Consider the following 23,062-nt stretch of genomic DNA (forward strand, 5'->3'; position numbering starts at 1 on the left):
GAGGCATTCCATACATACATACTCCAGTTCATCAGAGTCCTCACTGTTCCATCACCCACAAAAAGTTTCACTACTTGTATTAACATTCTGGGCTTTAAAGTAATTTTCATTGTTGGTTCTTGTGGTAGAATTATCTTACTTATGAATATGTAAATGAAAGCTAAATACATTGCTATTATATCCAATCCAAGGCCCAACTGAAAGAATAATTCATTGCATTGATAAAAGTAAGTCAGGAAATGTAAGGATAATGCCAGATGCATAATAAACATTTACTAAGTATTTGTTGAATGAATAAAGTCATTTTTTCAAAGTTTCTAATGGAAGAACGAGGCCTACAACTTAACTCTTATCCACTGCCCTTTCTGTCTATTCTTTATTGGAAGCAAAAATAGTACCTTATTGAAGGTTTTCTGTGTCATGGAGTATCCCAAAACACTTTTAAAATATGTTGAAATTAACATCAACAATGACTGAGGCACAGTTGGCTTTAATCCAGAATTTGTAATCCAGGTAAAACCTAGTTCTGTTTAGTAAGCGCATGTTTGGTGAGAATCCATATGGTGGTGGAGTTGTAACAAGAGATTGAGGAAAAATTATAAAATGAAGCATAATTGAAAGGGAAAAAAGATCAGCAAATTGTTAATTTAAGTTATTTTGAATATTTTGCTTTTAAAAATATAAGAGGGGAACCTGAGTGGCTCAGTCGGTTAAGCATCCAACCCTTGATTTTGGCTCAGGTCATGATCTCACGGTTCTTGGGTTCCAGCCCCATGTTGGGCTCTGCTCTGACAGTGTGGAGCCTACCTGGGATTCTCTCTCTCTCTCTCTCTCTCTCTCTCTCTCCCTCTCCCTCTCCCTCTCCCTCTCCCTCTCCCTCTCCCTCTCCCTCTCTCTCTCTCTCTCTCCCTCTCCCTCTCTCTCTCTCTCTCTCTCTCTCTCTCTCTCTCTCTCCCTCTCTCTGCCCCTCCCCTGCTCATGCTGTCTCTCTCTCTCTCTCTCTCTCTAAACAAATAAACTTAAAGAAATAGAAACAAAATAAAAGATATGAGATTGTTAATAAAATAAAGATGCAAAAAATATATATATATATATAATCTTATCTTTTGGGTAAGAAAAAAGAAGCAAATATAATATGTATTTAAAAAAAGGAAACATAAGAGAGATAAATGGATTAGATTTAGAAAGATAAATAGATTAACTACTCATTAAATAGTTAATGAAATTTGGGGCACCTGGGTGGCTCAAGTCGGTTAAGCATCCAACTTTAGCTCAGGTTATGATCTCACAGTTCGTGGGTTCGAGCCCCATGTCAGGCTCTGTGCTGACAGCTCAGAGCCTGGAGCCTGCTTCGAATTCTGTGTCTCCTTCTGTCTCTGCCCCTTCCCTGCTCATGCTGTCTCTGTCTCTCTCAAAACTAAATAAACCTTAAAAAAATTAAGAAAAAACCAGCTAATGAAATTTATCAACTGGTGGGTGGGAACATGGTGAAAATAAGAGATATTCCTTTCAATTTACACAAAAATATATTGTACATATGATATATATAAACCTATATATTTATATTTGAACCATATTAATTTTTATATTAAAAATGATCTTGAAACAATCAGGATAAGAAAAGTCCTAATATTGAATATAAACATAAACAAATAAACCTAGCTAGATATCAAATATATAACATAACCACATAGATGTGAATAAAAAAGAATCTGACTGACTTTTGAACATAATTCCTTGTAGTGAGAATGAAAAAATGAGAAGAATCCTGCAGTGTTGGATTAGAATTAGAGGTGTCAGTGATCAAAGAAAGAAAGAAAGAAAGAAAGAAAGAAAGAAAGCAAGCTCTACTTATCAAAGAGGCCTAGAAGCAAGGACATTCCTTGGTCAGTAAGCACATCTGGAGACCCCATTTTGGTTTGTGAATATCATTTCCCAGTTAAAAAAAAAAAAAACAACACAGTATCTTTGGAGAAACAGCAAATTCCAGAACTAACACAAGCAAAGTACAAAGTGAGTATAGAAGAAATAAATTGCACAAAAACTGATGGGGACCTATCCAAAGGACATGAGAATAACTTAAAGGGGGTTCAAATTGGCCAAATTTGGGGAAATTTGAGCATCAAAATGAATAACAGTGTTGAATTTGATAAATCTATGATGGTATTAAACAATTTAAAAATACAAAACTAAAAAAGTGTGTCTTTATAGCATACTAACAATAAATGTGAAATGAATGAATAACAATTATAATCATAATTGTAATAATTTTATTCAGGTAAGAATCATCCCATATGCTAAAATCATGGGTGAAAGGAATAGTATTTTCACACAGTCTCAAAATATCACAACTTAGATTACTTACTCATTACAAAAGGGAAAAGTTACTTTTGTGATAATGTAGACATCTGGCAGATAATAATGCCTTAGCCAAATGACCGAAACATCATTGATGAGAACAGAAACACTCCCACTTCAGAATATGAATAAGAACTTTTCCCATAAATGTTTAACCAGCATGCAATCATGAGAATAATACAGACAAATCCATATAGAGTGGCAATGGCCACCCTATAGAGTGACTCTAATAGAGTCTTAGCAATACCACTGACATCACTTTCTAGTGGTATAGCCAAAGGCAAGTGGCTTAAATTCTTCATCAGTAAAATGGAGGTAACAATAGTACTTACCTGTGACGGAGGCAGCTGGCTGCCTAACCAGTACCCATTCTACATTCTTTCTTAGTTGAAAGAACTGCAGATTTGGTGATGTTGGCAACACACGTAGCTATATAACTACATTTAACAAACATGTTGCAGTAACAACCATACTGCAAGAGATGTAAGGGGGGTTGTTGAATAAGGACTTTGACAAGTGGGACTTGGCTGACTGGCAAGTCCTTTAAAAATTTTTTTTATTTAGTTAAATCAACATTGCTTAGGTTTTCAAATAAATGCAAGCATAAGCAATCCCCTTTATAGAGCTATAAAAACTGCATTTGATAATAGATATAAAATGCATAGTACCATTCTTAGCTCACACAAAAGGGCTTGATAGATGTTTAGCTACTCTTATATCAGTGTAGTACAAAGGAGTATTCTTTCCCATTGACCGAGAGACAAAATGAATGTTTCCCTCTTTTTTGAAATTCCCTTTTAAAATGTTCCTTTTCAGCTCAGAGGTTACATACCAATTCAGAGTTCTTCAAATATCTAGTCTATTTAAACATAATTCCTTCAAGTGATTATCATAATCAGTCTCATGTTTGAAATGAAGATAGTAAATAGTTTTCTTGAGCTACTATAACCAAATCATGTGTAGTGAATAATTTAAATTGTGGTTCTAAGAGTCAGAATGATTTATAAAGTTATAAACATGATTATCAAGTATGCTAGGTGAATCCAAATATATAAAAAATTTTGAAAATATGTGATATGTGGGCTAAATAGATAAAAAAAGTATAAATGAGTGACAGTGCTTGCAAAACCTAGCAAACTGGTTGACTAAATCATGTGATGTACAAAAGGGAAATTTTATATATTTCCTTTGCTATAAAATGATAAATCAATAAAACATGCTTAACTTGATTTGAAATAAAATAGATCTAGCATGGTTGGATTCCAAAGTCAGAAATCATGTATTTTTAAAGTTTATTTTTTTATTTTGAGACACAGAGAGCACAAGCAGGGGTGGAACAGAGAGTGGGGGAGGGGGAGAGAATCCAAAGCAGGCTCTGCACTGTCAACATAGAGCCCGATGTGGGGCTTGAATTCACGAACGTGAGATCACCACCTGAGCCAAAAATCAAGAGTTGGATGCTTACCCGACTGAGCCACCCAGGTGTGCCCAGAAATCATCTTTTAAAAGCCCATATATTTCCTGAGCAGAAGGAATACCCAGTTTCCTTTAATAAGATGTTACTTTACATGTGTTACTACATGGTACTTACATACTAAGATGTTACTGAAGCAAATAGTGAGATGTTACTGATATCTAGATATTTCTTGTAGAGTGAGTTTTCTTCATTTCATGTACCTGCTCAGAGACAGCCTGTGTGAGTAAGAATCCATTTATGTAACAGGGCGTTGTGTGATCAGGAAACAAAATGCTTGACTAGTGGTCATCAAGTAGAATTCCTCTTGAGTTTCCAACATTTTATTACTTAAGTCTTTGTTAACACAGAGCTATCACACCAATTTTTAAACTGAGAAATCCGATGATCCATCCCATAGCATATAGCACATTTGCTTTTGCACATAATGAGAATTTATAATTGAACCAAAGAATTGTCAGCAGAATAAACATATACCGAATGCCAACGAAGTGCCTGGCCCTGCACGCATGCATCTTTTCACCCTTCATAATGCCCCTGGGGATGATTATCCCCATTTATATGGGCTGGGGAGCTATATTGGTGAGGGTTTTGGCAGGAGGGAGATAAGACTCTCCAATTAGGATTAAGCAAGGATGGCTTTATTTTTTTTTTTTTTCAACGTTTATTTATTTTTGGGACAGAGAGAGACAGAGCATGAACAGGGAAGGGGCAGAGAGAGAGGGAGACACAGAATCGGAAACAGGCTCCAGGCTCTGAGCTGTCAGCCCAGAGCCCGACGCGGGGCTCGAACTCACGGACCGCGAGATCATGACCTGGCTGAAGTCGGACGCTTAACCGACTGCGCCACCCAGGCGCCCCAAGGATGGCTTTAAAAAAGGACTCTGTGTGAATGTGTCCTCATGATGAGGGACCCACAGGGGATAGTGTGATCTCCCAGGGCTTGTCATAACAGAGCGGTTCCCACACCCAGGCTGAAAACACAAGAGGAGGAAGTGAAAGGCCACCCTGGACCTTGGAAGGAGACTGGTCGAGCAGGATGCCTTGAGAAATGTGATCTTTAATCAAATGACAGAGCTGACCAGAGGGGAAGCAGAAAGGGAGATGGAAAGTACACACTGACCTCACTTCCCTCCAGTCTCCTGTCAGACTCCCTGTAGCCAAACTAGAGGGGAAGCCAGTGGGCAAAGACATCTGACGACACAGTCATTGACACAGGAGGTCAGCTATATAAGACAGAAAACAGGGTGGAGGTATGGACAATGCATCTGGGAGGACAAGTAAAAGTAATCCAGTTCAGGAACTGAAGTTCAAGGAGGTTAGACTCTTCATTAGAAGTCACAGAATTAGGAAGTTGAGGAGCCTTGACTGACACTCAAATCTGACTTTCAAAAAGTTTTATTCTTTCCATTGTATCAAGTGGGACTTTCATTTTGGAGACAAAGAGTATAATTATATTTGCAATGTCTTCTCTAATCAACATGTTTCTCAATAGAAACTGATATGGAGCTTTACTATGTCTATGTGGATTCATCCATTTGCTTAATAACATATCACAAGAAGAAGATAATACAAAAGGCTGTGATTTATATTACTCTGCCTATACTCCATACAGACAAGGAGCAGATGAATTTTTTACAGATATAAGTAGCATAAGCACAGACAACTGACAAATAGAACAATACTTTCATTCTTTACACTTCATTTTTAAAAATTTTTTAATGTTTATTTATTTTTGAGAGAGAGAGAGAGAGAGAGAGAGACAGAGCATGAGTGGGGATGGGGAAGAGAGAAAAGGAGACACAGAATCCAAAGTAGACTCTAGGCCCTGAGTGCCAGCAAAGAGTCCCACATGGGGCTTGAACTCACGAACTGTGAACTCATCACCTGAGCTGAAGTCAGATGCTTAACTGACTGAGCCACCTAGGCGCCCCAATAGTTTCGTTCTTTATTATTATTTTTTAAAGTTTTTTAAAATGTTTATTCATTATTGAGAGAAAGAGAGACAGAGCATGAATAGGGGAGGGGCAGAGAGAGAGGAGACACAGAATCTGAAGCAGGCTCCAGGCTCTGAGCTGTCAGTACAGCTCAGCTCACAAACTGTGAGATCATACCTGAGCCGAAGCCAGACACTTAACCGACTGAGCCACCCAGGCACCCCAATAGTTTCATTCTTTAAATCATGTCTTTGATTCTCCTTTATTGCATAAGTCCCTAAAATCATTAAAATTCATATAGGGTTACAAACCAGTGTCTCCAGAATTAGGTCATCATTATTAGTTTGTTAAGGTCCCAACCCATAATAGGAAATCTATTTTTGCATCTTGAAAAGCGGTTTCAAATTGCCCAAATGAAAAATCAATTTTTTCAAAAAAACAATAAAATTGCAAGTCAGAGGATAATTTTCCCTCTTCATGAGCTTTAGTCATTACCAGTGGTAACTGTTCAGTAAAACTGAAATGAAATGCTTGCCATTTGCAGGAACCAGTGAAAAACTAATCTCACTTTTATAAGCTTCCGTCAAACATAAAGGACTTTTCCATGAACACCATCAGAGCCATAGTCTGCAAACATGAGAACAAAATTATGATGTTGTTCTTCTGGAACAGTGTAGGTTTCATTTTAATTAATAGTGCGATTGAGGGTATAGAGGATGGTTTTGTTGAGTAATTCCTTAAATGAATAATTTAACCTCTCAAGGGAATGGCCTATTTTTTTTTTTTTAATTTGGGTGAGTTCCCAGAGTTTATAATCCATAATTCTTTTTAACGAGTTAGTTGATACAAACAGTGATAGGATATAGAAATGATGTTGTTCTGGGATGCCTGGGTGGCTCACTCCATTAAGCGTCTGACTTCAGCTCAGGTCACCATGATCTCAGGGTCAGTGAGTTCGAGTCCCTCATCAGGCTCTGTGAGCCTGGAGCCTGCTTCAGAATCTGTGTCTCCCTCTCTCTCTGCTCCTCCCCCACTCAGGCACTGTCTCTCTCTGTCCCTCAAAAATGAATAAATGTTAAAAAAAAATTGAGAAATGATACTGTTCCAAATATGAAAACCAGGTATTTAGCTCTGGCTAAAATTTTATTCAAGCTAATATTAAATTCTGTATGTTATTCAACAGAGTGACAGAATTAGTTTAACAAAGGATAAGAATAACTTTTGAAAATATTTATGAAATATGAATAACATGGAACTCCTGACATTTTTGCAGACTCTTCTATTTTATTCAAGGAATACAGCTAAAGCGTATTCAAGAATTTTAGCTAAAGTTGACTCTCACCATGGTTTAATATAAAGCATTAACTTACATATGTCCATTTAAATGCTCATGGGAGGTAAATTATAGACAGAATTTGAGTAGGTAGAGATTCAGAAAGAATCTCATGCATAGTATTTTATATTTTTATCTTAGCATTTCTTGGTTGGATAGAAAGAAATGAAAATGTGTTTCTCTGGAGAAGGGACATTGGTGTCTATTTTTATTTACAAAATACTAAAAATCTGCATAAAGTAGAATGCTTAGTATGCAAACTTGGAAATTGGCCAATTAGGTTTAAATCCCAGCTCTATGACTCACTTATGGTACAATATAAAATCAAGAGAATAACAGTACATACCCCACTGGGTTCTTTTAAGAGTAAGCAAATTAGTATATATGGAGCCCTTGGAGCCTGTCCCATTGGAGGCCTTCGGTAACTTTCATAATTATATGATGTGTGGTTAAAGGCACTCTGCTGCCCGTATTCTGGTATGGGTCATATTTACTATTGGTATGATAATCTTTTATATAACTACTTGTATCCTACACACAGTAGAGCTTTTTACAAAAGCTTATGCCAAAAAAATTGTCACGAGGAAATTCGGGTGATTTTAAATGTGCACGTTTCATATTATTGTTTTGAGAATTAAAGAAGGGAGAAATCAGAAAGGTTTTTGAAGAGTAATGGGAGGGGAAAGAAGATGAGAGAACATAGTTTTGCAACTAGGAAATCTGTTTTTTATTCTAAGCTGAACCATCAATTAACTCTCATCTTTGGGAACATCACCTTGGGAAAATCTCTTGGGTTTCGGTTCTGTTAGCTATGAGATGGGCATAATGATACCCTTGAGACAACGCATATGCTCGTACTCAACATGTTCTCCTTGAACACCATTTATATCCACATGTTTTATTTCCAAGTGCTTGAAAACCTTTTATCGCTTTCCTGGAGTTTGGGATGTCTAGAGAGTAGCCAGCTTCCTATTATATTCCCATCCCTTAGGTCATGTGAGTTGAGAACCAGGAAAAGGGGTTAGAGAAGGAGGCCTGGAGAATCACTTTCATAGCAGTAGAAGAGAGTTAGGTCATTTAGATGCCCAACAATGAGGGGCTCTCCAGTCAGGCACAGCAATCTTGGAGGCAGAAACCATTCAGTTAACCTTTCTGGACACAGTCATTTCTCACTTCATTAGCGCAAAGTTCATTCTGATCTGAGAATCCCACGCCAGGAGTACACGTCATTCCACTTTTAATTCAAAACACCTGGACTCCTTTGGCCAGAGGCCACATCCCAAGCCTGGCTCATCTCTGTGTGGCGACCTGGGTCTTGCCTCAGCCTTTACTACAACAGCAAACACAACACAAGGAAAGATTGGTTTTTGTGGAACAAGGCCAAGAAAAACAAACATAACTGAGCATTTCAAATATTAAGACCTATTAGTTGAGACAATGGGAAGCCCACATTAGGCATGAAGTAAGAAACGTGCCTAATTAGAGAAGCAAGAGCTATTAGGAGGAGTCAGAGTTACTGGGAATAAGAGAAAAACTCCTTACAAGGGGAAAGTGATTATAACAGGAGCATTGCCAGAGGTTAGATGAATAAAACCACTCATTTTGTTTCTATGTTGATACTTAACTATTGATGCCATTCCTATGACCATAATGATGAACACTGAGTTTCAAGGGTATCTGTGGGGCTTGGATCTTTGCGTTGATTTGATTTTATGAAGACATAGACAATGCAAGAGAGGGAATGTGAATGCAGATTTGTTGGCACCAGTAGGTTTTCAACTGGACATCTGCTTTCATAGGTCATGATGAACATAGACCTTATAGCACAGTACGATGATTTACTAGTTTGTTCTGTGTTATTCTTATTACTGCTCTTTTCTGCCTAGGTCTCATTCCAGTTTTTCTTGGCCCCTCTGTAGCTAGAGAGATAGGCAGTGTCATCCCAATTAGTATCTTTTCTCTACCAAGGTTCATCCTAGATTCACTTCAGTACAGTACGTCTTTTCTTTTCTTCTTCTTTTTAAATGTTTATTTATTTATTGTTGAGAGAAAGAGAGAGAGAGAGAGAGAGAGAGAGAGAGAGAGAGAGAGCATGAGTGGGGAAGGGGAGAGAGAGAGGGAGACAGACAATCCCAAGCAGGCTCTGGGCTGTCAGTACAGAGCCCAGTTCAGGGCTCAAACTGTGAGATCATGACCTGAGCTGAAACCAAGAGTCAGATGTTTAACCAACAGCCACCCAGGTGCCCCCACCAAGTCTTTTCTTGAGTGCCCCCTTCTGCTCAAGCATGGTGCTGAGAGATGCAGAGATAAATGGGCCTTCATTTTAACTGCACCATACCCAAGGACCTTCTTCTCACCTTGGAATTGGCCACTCTGCTTGTCATAGCTACTATTCCTCACTGACACAAAGACATAGGGTGCTCAGACTGGCCTAATATAAGACCCTAGTGTAGTTATTCATGAGTATTACTGATTACAGAAGTAAAGAGAGATAATGGGTCAAATATAATTTCTTTTGCATGGGTAATAGATTTAGTTTTCTATAGAAATTAAAAACTGATATTAACATTTTCATCAGAAAGATAATAGAATGCTTTCCATGAAGACACTATTCTATGCAGGTTCAGCTTTCAACTCTGTCCAGCAAAGCTGAAGACAGCAGAAAGGATTACTCAAGACTCCATGCAAGTCAAGAGAGGTGAAAAGGAGGCCAAGGGAAGTTTTTCTGAGCTGCTCTCAATCTCCCTTATTTGTTAGGCATACATTATAGGGAAAATGTTGCACAATATATCTGTGGCTACATGCCTATAAGAATGTATAGAAAGCGTGAAAAAAAAGTGTTCCCAACACTACAAAAGAGCAGATGCTGAAAGCAGGGTGGAGAACAAGATGAAATATTTCATAAATAACATGGTCTAAGGAATTCATGAGCACAGGCAGGACCCAACCCCTAAATACACATTAACTAGATACTGGTTAGCTATTTGCAGCATGGCCAGAAAGCAGTGTAATGTGTTCCCTATAATCTCCTTAACCAGGACATAGCTATTTGATTTCCCACGATTCTATGCTAGAAGTATGACAAACCCAAATTTTATGTCTAGAACACAACTAATGAAAGAAGTATACAAGAAATGAGTTTTAAAATATATAGAGAAAGAAGTAATGTTTAAGCTCCTACCGAGTTTCAGGTACAATGCGTTGCATTGATGTTCTTCTGAAGTTGGATATGAGTGGACTGTAGTGGTAGTTAAAATATTATTCTGTACCAGTTAGATATAACGGCTGCCCTGAGCTCCTCGCATATGTTCTTCCATCCAACTTCCTAAGAACTTGGGTATCCCTCCAACTTTCCAGGGTCTGGCAACCAAAGGGCTGATGCCTACCTCAGTGAGTGCCTCCAGTACTTATTCTAGTACCCACATCAACATCTCTTGTGATCGTTCTGTACCTGGGTAATACGGGATGCTCTTTATTTGAATATTACCCCCATTATGATAGGAGAAGATAGGATTCAGTAGGCAGAGAGGGAAAGATTCGAATGTGAGGTCTCTGGGTGGGGAAAAAAACCACGTATTTTGGAACAATGCTGGGAGTGTCTGACCACAGCAAACCCTCTCAGGTGTAAGGTTCCTCCTAAGAATGTAACAGACCCCCACATACTCCCCCTCAGGTTTCCCCTCAGGAATTTAACAAAAGACCCAAGTATGGTCATAAACCACCCCTCATACAATGGAAACAAGCCAATCAGGAATGGACAACCAGCGCCTGGAGCTATCAAGCAATTAAGGGTAGAAGCTAAGAAGGAGCAAGGGGGAAGGGAAGGGAGAGGGCTGACCAGAACCTTATAAACCAATGACCCTTGCCTATTGTCCTTGGACATTCACTTTCAAATGTCCCCTCTCTGTAAAGAGAGCTTACCTACTATTCTTCCTTTCTAATCATATACTCTAATAAACTTTTGCCTGCTGTTCATTTCGTGTCCACCTCTTCATTCTTCAAAGTGGAGAGACAACAAATCCAGGGTATTGTGGTAAAAATCCTGCAACACAATTATCCCACTGACAATGTAGAAGGCAAAACTTTGAGTATTACAGTGACTTACTGGAGGAGGCAAAGATAGTTATAGGCTGGGATGAATTGTAAGCCTATATCTGATTCTAAGCCTTTCCCATTAAGCTACAATGCCTCTCATGGAAGTAGGGCGGGAGCTACAGAAATTCAGGGTATGGCAGGGATTATTCATTTTCTTTTGGTTGGATGCTTTTTCTTCTTACCACCCAGCAGATTGGCCATTCATTTAGATGATTTAAGTGGTGTCTCTTTATATGTGGGGAACATACATGGAATGAGAGGTTAGGAAAGTGAAGACATAACTAAAAGGAAGTGCTCTCTAGAACATGCAACAACAGTACCAATAACAAATGCATGGTGCTTTCCTAACAAGATGTTCCTGTATGGAAAAAAGCACAAATAAGATTTGTCTAGTAGGAGAAATATGGGAACCATTGAAATGCCCACAGGGAGTGATTATATCCATTAAAGGACCTCCAGAGAATGAAATGTTATGCAGCTCTGAAAAAAGATGAATCCAGATATGCTGATGCAGAAATGTGCCCAGCACAGATTAAAGAGCAGGATAATAAATAAAGCACTTTTCCATTTGAGAGACAGAAAAATAGCGGGGTAAAGGGAACAGCAGCTGAGAGGCAGGGTAAGTACAATATGAGAAGAGAAAAGCTTTTAGGAGGTCTTATAGCAGAGGGATCAAATGCCCTGAAGGTGCCATGTACCCATGGAAGCTGGATTTATACTCAAAGGACTTGCATGGGTGTATTTTCCAACTCGATAATGACACAAAGTTATGTCTATTGCAGTAGGATATTCATGCTTCACCATAATGAGACACTAACACACACTTTAAAATGGCTCCAGTGAAAAAATACTGACCATACCAAGAGTTGGTGAGGATATGGAGGAACTGGAACTCTCACACACGACTGGTGGGAATATAAAATTGTACAATCACTTTGGTAAATAACTTGACAGTCTCTTAAAAACTTAGGTTTTTATATGCCTCATATGCCTGTCACATGACTTAGCCATTCTGCTCATACATATTTAACATAGATATCTGTTTCTTTCATAGAGAAATGAAAGCACGGGTCCACACAAAGACTTGTATACAAATATTTATGGCAGTTTTATTTCAAATCATCCAAAATTGGACAGAACTCAAATGTTTGGAAATAGGTAATTGGATAAACAAATTGCAATATGTCCATACAATAGAATACCACTCAGCAATAAAATAAGGAACTTTACAACATGAATGAATCTCAAAATAATTATGATATATGAATGAATCCAGACAAAATAAATAACATACTGTATTATTCCATTTATATAAAATTCTAGAAATTTCAAATGAATCTATAGTGACAGAGAGCAGATCAGTGGTTGCCTCAGGACAGGGAGGTACATAGTAAGGAAGAAGGTAGGAATTAAAAAGAAACACATGGTAACTTTTAGGGGGAATAGAAATTTTCATTATGATTTTGGCGATGGTTTTCTTTGTGTATATATGTTTGAAAACTTATACAATTGTATATTTTGTGCACAGTTGATTGTATGCCAACTATATTTCAATAAAGCTGTTTTAAAAAGTAAAAAAAAAAAGAGAAGATTTAAGAGGATTCTAGATTCTCTTTTGGCAGAAAAGTGGATCACCACACTAAATTTATAAATGTAAAGTGGGGTTGAAAGGTGGGGCTGGAGGGCTAGAGAATACTTTCAAAGTCTTTTAGAGATCCGAATCTGAATAAGTCAATGAAACAAAGATAGGCCTAAGTGGATACCAAAGACTCCAATTATTTTATTAAAATCCTGCCTTTGCTCTTACTGACATGCCTTCCAGTGAATGTCTGAGAACATTCTGTTTGTTATTGGAAAAAGCATGCTCCAAATTTGTATTTGAGGAAGGATATGTTTGATAGCTAGTTAAGAAATTAACAATTAGATCTCTGAGGAACAGTTTAAAGATTATTTATGATTTGATTTTTTCAAGTTTGATAAATATGGAAAAGGAGCTTGTAAGTTTTTAGCAGCCCTTTCCTCTTCATAGGATTGCATTTTATCATACTCAGCTTTTTTTGGTAGGATTCTTTAATGTCTTACCACCAACTGAGCCAGATGGTGTCTTAAAGCTTTGGTTGGGATAATTGGGTCATTTGTTTTTCTCAAATTCAGTGTTTAGGAGCTTTACTGAAAGAATTGCCCCTCAACATATTAGCCTGTTTCAAAGCCTCATCAACAGAAAACCAAGCTCTACTTCTATTTTTAATTTTTTTCCCCAGCAATTTCAGACAGAAAAAAGATGTTTCTTTCCTGTATAATTTCTCCTATCCCTCTAGATTGTTCTCTTAGAAATGGCATGAATTTGTGATATCAGTGAGACCTCAAACAGGTGCTCATGGCAAAGGTGATGTGGACTACAGGCTTGGATAAAACCAAAAGCCAGTGTCGTTTCAGTAGCAGTGACACTGTATTCTGTGATTCTGTGTCAAAGAGTTTCCCCGATGCGATCCCATACAGAAAAATAATGCAGAATTTCGGATCATGGTGTAAGGTTGGGAGTAATGGACAGTATTTGCACAGGTTGCAGGACTAATAAATACGATAGTTAAGCAATCTTGGTTGCTTTGCACATTCATCTCCAGAGATTTCACTCCATGCTAATCTTGTAAAAAATGAATTAACTTTCATCAGAGCAGAGAATGAAAGTTTAGTCATTGGCTGTCAGTCTAAGTCAATTTCACAGCTTTTAGCCTTGCAGAGTGGCTTCTGAAAATCCTTATTAAGCATCTTGGCTCTCAACAAGAGGACATTTTCACTCCCATTTCACACCTTGAAGCAATGGCACACAGCTTTCTCAGTGACCTGGTAACCAGAACAAATAGGAAGTACCTTCAGGTGAAATTTTCAAAGAAGAAGAAATTCCTTGATGCCCAAAGTCAACTTTATAAAGATTTGTTGGCATATTAAGGAACTCTTTGTCACAGTTTCCCTTTATCAAAAATCATTGTGCTCTTGTTAGCCTGGAAGACTTTAAGACACATAATCTAGGCAAGCAGCTTAACACTGAAGTCTTCACAGGTTCCAGCTCAGAGACTTGTCATTGGAGCCATCTTGAGCATAGGTAGCTAAGCAAAATTGGCACCTTGCCTTTTCAGGTCAGAAGCATAATGGATAATTAGAGCAGCTTGTGAATGGAGTAAAGGGGAGTGGGAAGAAGGGAAGGGAAGGGACCAAAATGTGGCCCCTGGGGAGAACTATAACAAAACGAGCCTTCCCCACTCTAAGACTGGGAATTGCACCTTGTCACTTTGTAGAGTTGGGCCAGTGTCATTACAACAAAAGAGATTTTCTTCTCCCCAAATTTCCATCCGTATGTCATACGCTAGAAAATAACTTGTATGTACGCTTTATAACACAGAGCACTATTTTCATATATACTTGCCCTAAACTCTTGCAAGTGGTTTGAGGCAGGTGCCACTGTCATCCTAGACATGCTTGTATAGGAAAGATCAGGTTAAAGGCTATGATGTTGTTAAGTCAGGGCACATGACTGGAGAGTGGAAGAGGGTAAAGCTGAGTCTGTGTTCTCTGATGCCAATCCTAGATATCCTTAGTTGTATGCTTTGACATCAGATCACCGTGGAAAAGTTTCACATTCAGAAGTCATTATAGCAATTGGATGCCAAAGTACAAGGGTTTATTCTAGGAAGAAATTTAGCATGATGGTAAAGTGAGTGGATTATGGGGTCAAAGTGCTGGAGCTCAAATCCAAGTTCTTCCACTCACAGCTGTATGGTCTTGGGCAGCATTCTTAGCCTCTTTGGTAATAATGTTATTTATTTCATAGAGCTGCAGTGAGAGTTTATGATTTAACAAGCATAAAGCACTCGGAATACTGCCTGAAACCTTTTAAAGGCTGCATATTAGCTCTCTCCGTAGCAGCAAACACCATTGTTACCATAATTGATACTTATTATTATAGTAATGGAAAGCATTTATTATATTTCTTTCATGTCTGTGGGAATAAAAATTAGGTCTGAATGACATGCTTTTATGTTGATTTGAATCCTGCCAGGAATACGTTAGGCATTGGAGAGCTGCATTACTCTAGTAAATTCTTGTTTCTATTCCCAGCCAATATTTTAAGAATCAGGAAATGTATGTTCATTTTCTAAGATGTCTTATTTACCTCTCTCAACCCGATGTCTAGGGATTATTGGACTCATTTACACTATTTTAAGTTCTATACTACTTGAAAAGGCTGGTATTAGGATTAAATTCTCAATTGTACGGATACACATGTATGTCTTCCCTACCAGTATTTTTTTTTTTTTCTGTATTCATCTTCTGCCTTTCTCAAGGTTCAGTTCTTGGATGTCGTTTCTCTAGCTACATCTACTTCCTTATGGGTCTCATCTAGTCACATGACTTCAAAAGCCAATGCTATGTTAATAATCTCCAAATTTATACCCAAGCCAGATTTTTCTTCTGAACTACAGACTTGTATGTTCAACTTCCTACTCCACATCACCTCTTGGAAGTCCAACAGATGTCTCGAACGAAACATAAGTGAAACCGTTCCCAATAGTCCCTTCAAAACCCTTTGCAATTTTATCTTCTCTCATTTTAGATGGTAACATCTTCATTCTTCTGATTGTTTAGGCCCCAAATTCTGGAGTCACCCGTGACTCCTGTCTTTCATACGTATATCCAATTTGTTAAGAAACCCTATTGGCTCTTTCTCTAAAATCTATCCGGAATCTGACTACTTCCCAACATCTCCATTACCACTACTTTGGTCTGAATCACCATCATCTTAGATGGCTTACTGCAAAACCCTCCTAATTAGTCTCTATGACTCTACCCTTTTTGTTTTCTATAGCTTATTTTCAATACAGGAAGTGGAATGGTGCTTTAAAAGTAGTTCATATCATGTCACTCTTCTACTCAAAGCCCTGAAGTGACTTAGCGATTCTATGTGATCTGACTACCTAGCACTCCTCTAATCTTTTCTACTCTTCTCCTTGCTCATGTCTCTGTGTTTCCTCATAGTTCCTCAGCTGTCCCAGGTGTTCCTGAGATTCCTGGGCCTTTGGTGTCCTGGTTCTGCTGCTTGAAAAACTCCTGCCCTGGATATCTGCTTGGCTGACTCTGTCACCTCTGTAAGTGAAGGGGCCTCTTCTTCCTCATGAGGTATACCCTGACCACCCTATTCAATACTGCCCCAGCTCCCTTCCCACCTTTCTGTCCTCTGGATTTCCCTTCCCCTGTTCCACATTTCCTTTTTCCCATGACACTCTTCCTAACAACACTCTGAGATCCACAATCCCTGTCCCAAACCCTTGGGAATCCCAGATGCATTTCAGAATTTATCCTTTTTCAGATTTTACTGGAAAATGCAATGCACACCATGTATTACATCTCATCCTTAGCAAAGTTCTGTTATCAAATACATGACTATTTCTGAAGCAATACCTAGAAATATGCACTATGCGTATCAACTAGAATAAAGACTACACACAGCTGTTCTGTTCAGACCAGATTTACTGACAAATAACTTCAGGGAAAAAATTCCAATAATTAAACCTCTTTAGACTTTGTTTTGCAATGAAGGGATTATGGACCTGTATATATTTGTTGGGTTTATCCCTGCCCTAGAGGGCAAACTCCATGAGGCCAGAGTTCATTGTCTTTGATTTGCCCATCTATCCCAGACACTGAGAGCAGTGCCTGGCATCTAACACACGTGTGTTGCTTAAATTAATGAACTGTCCCATGAAATTCATCCTTTCCTTCTTTCTAGATTTAACCAGCTAATCATCTTTTGTTGATGTGTCTTAAAGGTATGCTTTTCCACCTGGACCTTTTTGTTGGTACTCCAGTCCTCCCTTTGTTCACTTTCCGCTTTCACAGTTTAGGTGTGATCTCACCTCCACACAAGCCCCCCTGGCCAATAGTTTGTGATGCCTTATCCTTATGAACTGCAATAGTAATTTGTAAAAACGCATGTATCATTTGCATCTCATTCTCATGAGCTTCATTTCTTTTTTGAATGATTTTTCAGATGAATTATCAGTGCTCCAACTAAATTACAAACTCTTCGAGAATAATAAGTAGGGCACTAGGTAAAGTTTTTATTTTACAGTAGTAGACTCACCATTTAATAAATTATTACATATTTTAGTAGATGCCGGGCCTATAATGGCTTATTAGATTACTTATAATGACTACTGAGTGGTGGAGGGAAAATAAGAGAAGAAAAAAGATCATTGTAATTGAATTGATTAGTGCAATGGAATTGATTGAGCGATGGGCATTTAGTCCAGTCTTGGAGGACCAGAGATTTTTCCCAAGGCAATGGTAGCTGAGACGACAAAAAAAAAAAAAAAAAATTAGGAACCACCCAGAGGAGGAGGAGGGCGGGGGGGGGGGGGGGGGAAGAATGTTGCAAGCAGAGGACTCCGTGTGCGTAAAGCCCTAGAGGTGGCAGCACTAGAGGCAGCCCTAGGTGACATACCCTAGAGGGGTATGTCATTATGTAAGGCAAACTGAGATGAACTAAAGGCATTATGGTGTGGTTGATGCACAAATTGCAAGGAAGGTGGGATAGTGCATGAAGGATAACACTGGTCCTGGAGGGAGGTAGAAGCCATATCATAAGATGTGTGACACATCTTGCTAAGGAACTGAGGCTTATTATGAGAGGTGTGGCGAATTATTCAGGCATTTTCAGCTGGGGTCTAATGACTCTAGCTGCATTGTGAGGAACAGATTGAAGAGGGCAAGTCGACAAATAGAATCCAGTTTTTATCCGCCCCCCCCCCCCCGCCCAGTATTTATGGCAATGCCTTCTTGAAGAGTCTGCTAAATGGATGTGCTTGCGATTCATCTCCTGTAGGATGAAAAATAAATCTTAGTGATTATGCTGAGGGGAAATATGGTAACACGTTTATTGATTAAAATGTATTAGCTTTTGTTTTATCATCTTGGGGAAATGGATTTCCTCGAAATAGAAGAAAAATGCAACTGTGAAATATCTGAGTGGCAGGTATGTGTTCTGCAAAACAGGATGTGATGGAGGCTGAGCCATCCCTCTGGGAGTAGATATGGGACTCCAGAGGGCAGGGAAAGGACAGATCAGAAATGTGATGGAAAGACTGATGGTGACACATGGTGTGTGAGCTCTGAGAGAGTGAAGAACGTGGTGCCCCCCATACTCTATCCTGATGAAAGCAGCCTTCACAGACCCTTAAAGAAATGAATCTGTTAAACAGATGCCTTCAGCATGTCACTTGCAGACAAAGCTTCCTTTACTAAAACCCCTCTCAGAAAGGTCGAGAATGGATAAGTCTGGCGAGAGGAATAATTTGTCAAACTAATTTATTATAGTCCAAAGAAGTCTCTGAATAATACAGGACTCCAGGGGATAGAAGGCTGTCATCTAGTGGTGGTAGTGACCCTCCTCCCACAGGCTGGGGCCTCTGTTTGCTTATTTGCTTTTGGTTTTGTTACATGGAAGGGGTTAACATCGTTCCCAGTTCTTTGGTTCTGTTAATAATCGTCCATTTTATGTTCATTTAGAAAATGAGAAAATGGGAGCCCGTGTGTAGGAATGCAGGGTCTCAAACAGGACTTACCAAGGAAAATTGAATCCAGGAGTTCAAGTGACCGATAAAACAGGAACTGGATCAGCCTGCTGTGGTTCTCCTGTTTGGCTGTGAATAATCTGTAAGACCTTTCGGGAAAGGACAACATAAATGGGGCTTCTAAGGTGGTAGTTTATGCCTTTATCCTCCCCTAGAAGAGCTCGCAAACCAACCCAAACCACTGAGCACTATGGGAGAAATTTATTGACTGCCTTTATAAAATGAGAAAGATCACCCAGCACCCCACCTCCCGCCCTGCAAGTTAGCAATAACTAAATGAGAAAATTGTCACCATTCTGACAGAAATGATCATTTTTCAAGAGAAAGTTTTAAAATTCCTATTTCTAATATAATGGGAACTGGGCTGTGCATTTCTGAAAGAATAGTTTTCCTTGGTCGTGTTGTAACTGTTTCTGTCAAACTATTACAAAGAGAAAACAAAAACAAAAGGAAGAAAGAAAATTAAAAAAAGAGAAAATAGGAGAAGAATACATGAGCTTAGTCTGGTGCAAGAGCTCCCTGGGAGCCCTGTTTTCAGGGATGGGACTTTCCAGATTGCACCAGGCCATTATCGGTCCCTTATGTTGGCCTCAGTTTTCTAACATGTATCTCATGATCTCCCTATTAGCATTTCAGGATTTACAAATAAATGTCCTACTAAATGCATTGTGGTAAAATTTAATACTTTCAGAAATTGATAGAAATTCTAAAAGAAGACTATTTGCTAACAAGGCAAGAAATCATCATGACAGTGATCCAAAAGGCATCTTTGCAGTGTGGTAGAAAGAGGTAGGGGCTCTGAATCTGCTATTAGTATCGTTTTAGAAAAATATCCCACTTTCTATCACAGTTTCTTACTCTGGTAGATGAGAAGCTTGGGCTAGATGATCTCTATTCTTTTTCAGATCCCAAATTCTGTATGTTAAGTGGACACATTTGAATTCAAACAGTAAATATTGCTATTGCCAGGTTTTGGGGATCTTAGGATACTAGGATATGATCCATACTTTTGCAGAGTTCATATTACACTATGTGTAGTTCTCACTTGTGTAAAATGAGTAGGATTTATGCTCTTTGTTTTTGAAACACATTAATATAATCAATACACAGGATTTGCATTGAGATATAAGTAGATGGAAATCAATATGGCCCATTGGTATAAGGCACATGGATGTGAGGTTATACGAGTTGATTCAGCTTATGCTGTTGAATTGCCAGAGATGAAGTTTAGAGGAACTCAAGAGATACTAATTTGTAGGGGCTTGTTTGTACACGTTTGCACAAACATGTACAAATTTATTCTTTCATTTGCCGCGAGCTCTCCCAATGCTGAATTGTCCTCACAACCACTCCTTCCACCCACACACATATTTTCAGCACAAAAAAATTATTGAACTCAACCCTAGATGGTTGGCCAGATGAATCAGTAAGAGAGACTCTGTGTACTTTCCTCCTGGTCCCCAAGTGGAGTGCTAACACAGGTGGGGAAGAGCGTTCTCATCCTGAATCTGACAGCTTTTCCATTTTGTTCCCTGACAGGCAGAGGCATGAGCAGATGATGCCATTGTTGGTGCCAGCTTGGCACGGTCACTATCCAGATCTGTCAGCCCTAAGTTGAACTTCCTATGTTGGCGCATGATGTCCACACTACAATAAACTCTCGATACTGATCAAAGTCTTTTATTCCACCTTTCTATTTTTAGGATGTTCTGACTTTCGTGAAATGTCACGACGCATTTTCTCTGAAAATTAGTTTCTGGGAAGCTGCTTAATACTCCATGTTACTTTTCTTGAAAAAGTCCATTTCAGATGATATACCAGGCCTTTGGACTTTCAACATTCCTTAGCCAGATGTTCAACAGCAAATATTTTCTCAGCTGGGAAAAAGAAGAAAAAAACAGTGAAACTTGTCAGCAGTGGTGGGAATTATCAGTATCAATGAATGCTTATTTTTTGCTTTTACACGGGAGACTGGCAGAAATATTTGAAATATGAATCTGGGTTCTATCCCTAATATACCTTAATAAATTCCAGCTCTGGAGTAGCAAACGAAAACTGATACTGGAGACTGCAGAGCGTGCAAAAATATGGAACATATTCAGAAGTTATTACTATTCATTTTACTGCCAATCATAGGTTCACTCAACCTCTATGTGATAAATGAACCTTCAGGGTATGTTTGCATTGACATTTATGAGTTTCAAGAATAAATGACCTGACTTTTTTGGAGGGGCGTTCCCCAGAGGGCTTAAAGGTAACTGAAATATCTTTGGCCCGGAATATTTCTTAAGTAGCTTTGAAGCTAGAGAATTTAATTGAATTTGAAAACCCACTTAGGAATAAAAATCTGAAGGCACTTTGGGCATTGCATTATGGGGCTAAGCCAAATATTTCAAAAATATTTAACTTCAAATGAAATTTTCATTCATTTGACTAGTTAATTAAATATGATTCCCCCAGCCCCCCCCCCCCCCCCCCAGCCCAACTTCCCTGAGAAGGAAAGAACTCTTTGAATGCATGGTACTAAAAGGAATTCTAAATAAATTGGAACACAAGAGGCCTTTGGTTTGGGGCAACTTTGAAAAGTAACAGCTTTTTATCAAGGAAGGAATTATATTACTTTCTTTGATCTGCTCCTTCCCTCATTTGCCTTGAAGCTATTAGGGTCCCCTTTTTGGTCTCTCCCAGCTTGGATGGTCACTTATTCTCCAATGAATGTGACTTGGAAAGGAATTACAATAAACTGCTGATTTGTCTCAAGATCCTCAGATTCTCAAGGGTTCTCAAGTGAGATTTAGCAAAGAAGTATACTTCTGACTCAAAATATCTTTGGATTCAGACTTGGTTTTTTGCAATTATTGACTTGGAATCTCTTCAAATTTGGTTCCTCTTGTGAAAAAAGCTCATCTCTAGTGACATGATAAATTATCTTGTAATTAAAAAGCTCAACTTTTATCTTAAAATCACTTTTAAGATACAGTGATCAAAACTGGCAAACCAGGGCACCACGGATCACCGTTCATTTTTCTCAAATGATTCCTTTGTTTGAAGTTTTGACATTACAATTTCGAGAATGTGACATTGGAGTGTATACTGATATGTTACTTGAAAAGTTGAATGTTCAAATTTAAACCTTGGAAATTTGGGGGGAGCTGGTTAAAGAGCAATCTCAACTGACAAAATGATGATATAGCCATGGAGTTCTTTTTGGTGGATGATAAAATACTTCAAGTATCTTCTTTTTATTTGAATGAACATGACATTTTAAATATGAATATTGAAAACAAATATGCTGGACTTGAATCACTAGGATTGATGCTTCTCAAGTTCCAAGGTGTAGGGATATAGAGTCCAGCAAGTTACTTGCCTGGTCAAATCATTCTTAAAGTACAGAATGAGCATAGGAAACTATTAGTTTCTATTTCAACAATATCTCTCCCCCTGCAGTGAAAAAAAAATTGCTTTCATTTTTATTTTTTATTCATTTTTCAAGACCCACAAATTTTACATAATTTAGGTAGAAAAATCAGAAGACTTATTTGTTCAGAAAGGGATTGGCAAAGTGTTTGAGAATTTCTCCTTATTATATTACCCATTCCTTAAGTAACGCTAGTGTCTGTAACTTGATTGAAAAGGTGCTTTTAAGGCAAAATTAAAGCTCCTAAAATCAGTAAAGTTGGATCAGGGCATACTTTTATAGCACTTTGATATTATAGTTGGACTGAAAGATCTGGAAGATAGCCAAACAATTCACATACAAATAATTGAACATTCATTTGCTGTTCACATAAATCTGATGTAATAATGCCTTGATAGAGAGTCACTTTCCACTTCCTCTGAACCCTTTTCCAAACACCTTTCAACTTCAGAACTGGTCCAATGAAAGGAGCCAAAAGTACTGGGTGTCCTGCCAGAAAATCTCCTTGCATTTCTGTTACTGGAAACCAATAGGCTTAAAACAAAGAAATCTTCTAAGGGAAATTGTGAAGGACTTACCACCCAAATATTGGAGCAAATAAATAAAACTAAGATAACATTTTGAATGAAGATTATTTCACCTACCAACAATTATGAACATTCCAATTTACTCAAGGTGATGGAGAGCCAACCAAGTAGATTTAAAAATACATGGCACATATAGAACATACATATAGATGTAGTATATACATATTATAGTAAATAACATGCATGATATAAAATAGAGCTGTATAAAATTGTTAAATTTCAGACAAATACT

The 23,062-nt window shown here is 38.3% G+C and overlaps 1 long non-coding RNA gene across 1 annotated transcript in view; it reads left to right on the top strand.

Moving 5' to 3' along the window:
- LOC125166083 (uncharacterized) overlaps window positions 1-20,507 on the top strand; it is a 43,347-nt gene extending 22,840 nt beyond the window's left edge. The window contains exon 3 of the long non-coding RNA XR_007152345.1: window positions 20,365-20,507. This is a non-coding gene — a long non-coding RNA (uncharacterized LOC125166083). The remainder of the gene's footprint in view (window positions 1-20,364) is intronic.
- Window positions 20,508-23,062: the final 2,555 nt, after the last annotated feature.

This window comes from Prionailurus viverrinus, chromosome B2, assembly GCF_022837055.1.
Source record: "Prionailurus viverrinus isolate Anna chromosome B2, UM_Priviv_1.0, whole genome shotgun sequence".
Taxonomy (NCBI): Eukaryota; Metazoa; Chordata; class Mammalia; order Carnivora; family Felidae; genus Prionailurus; species Prionailurus viverrinus.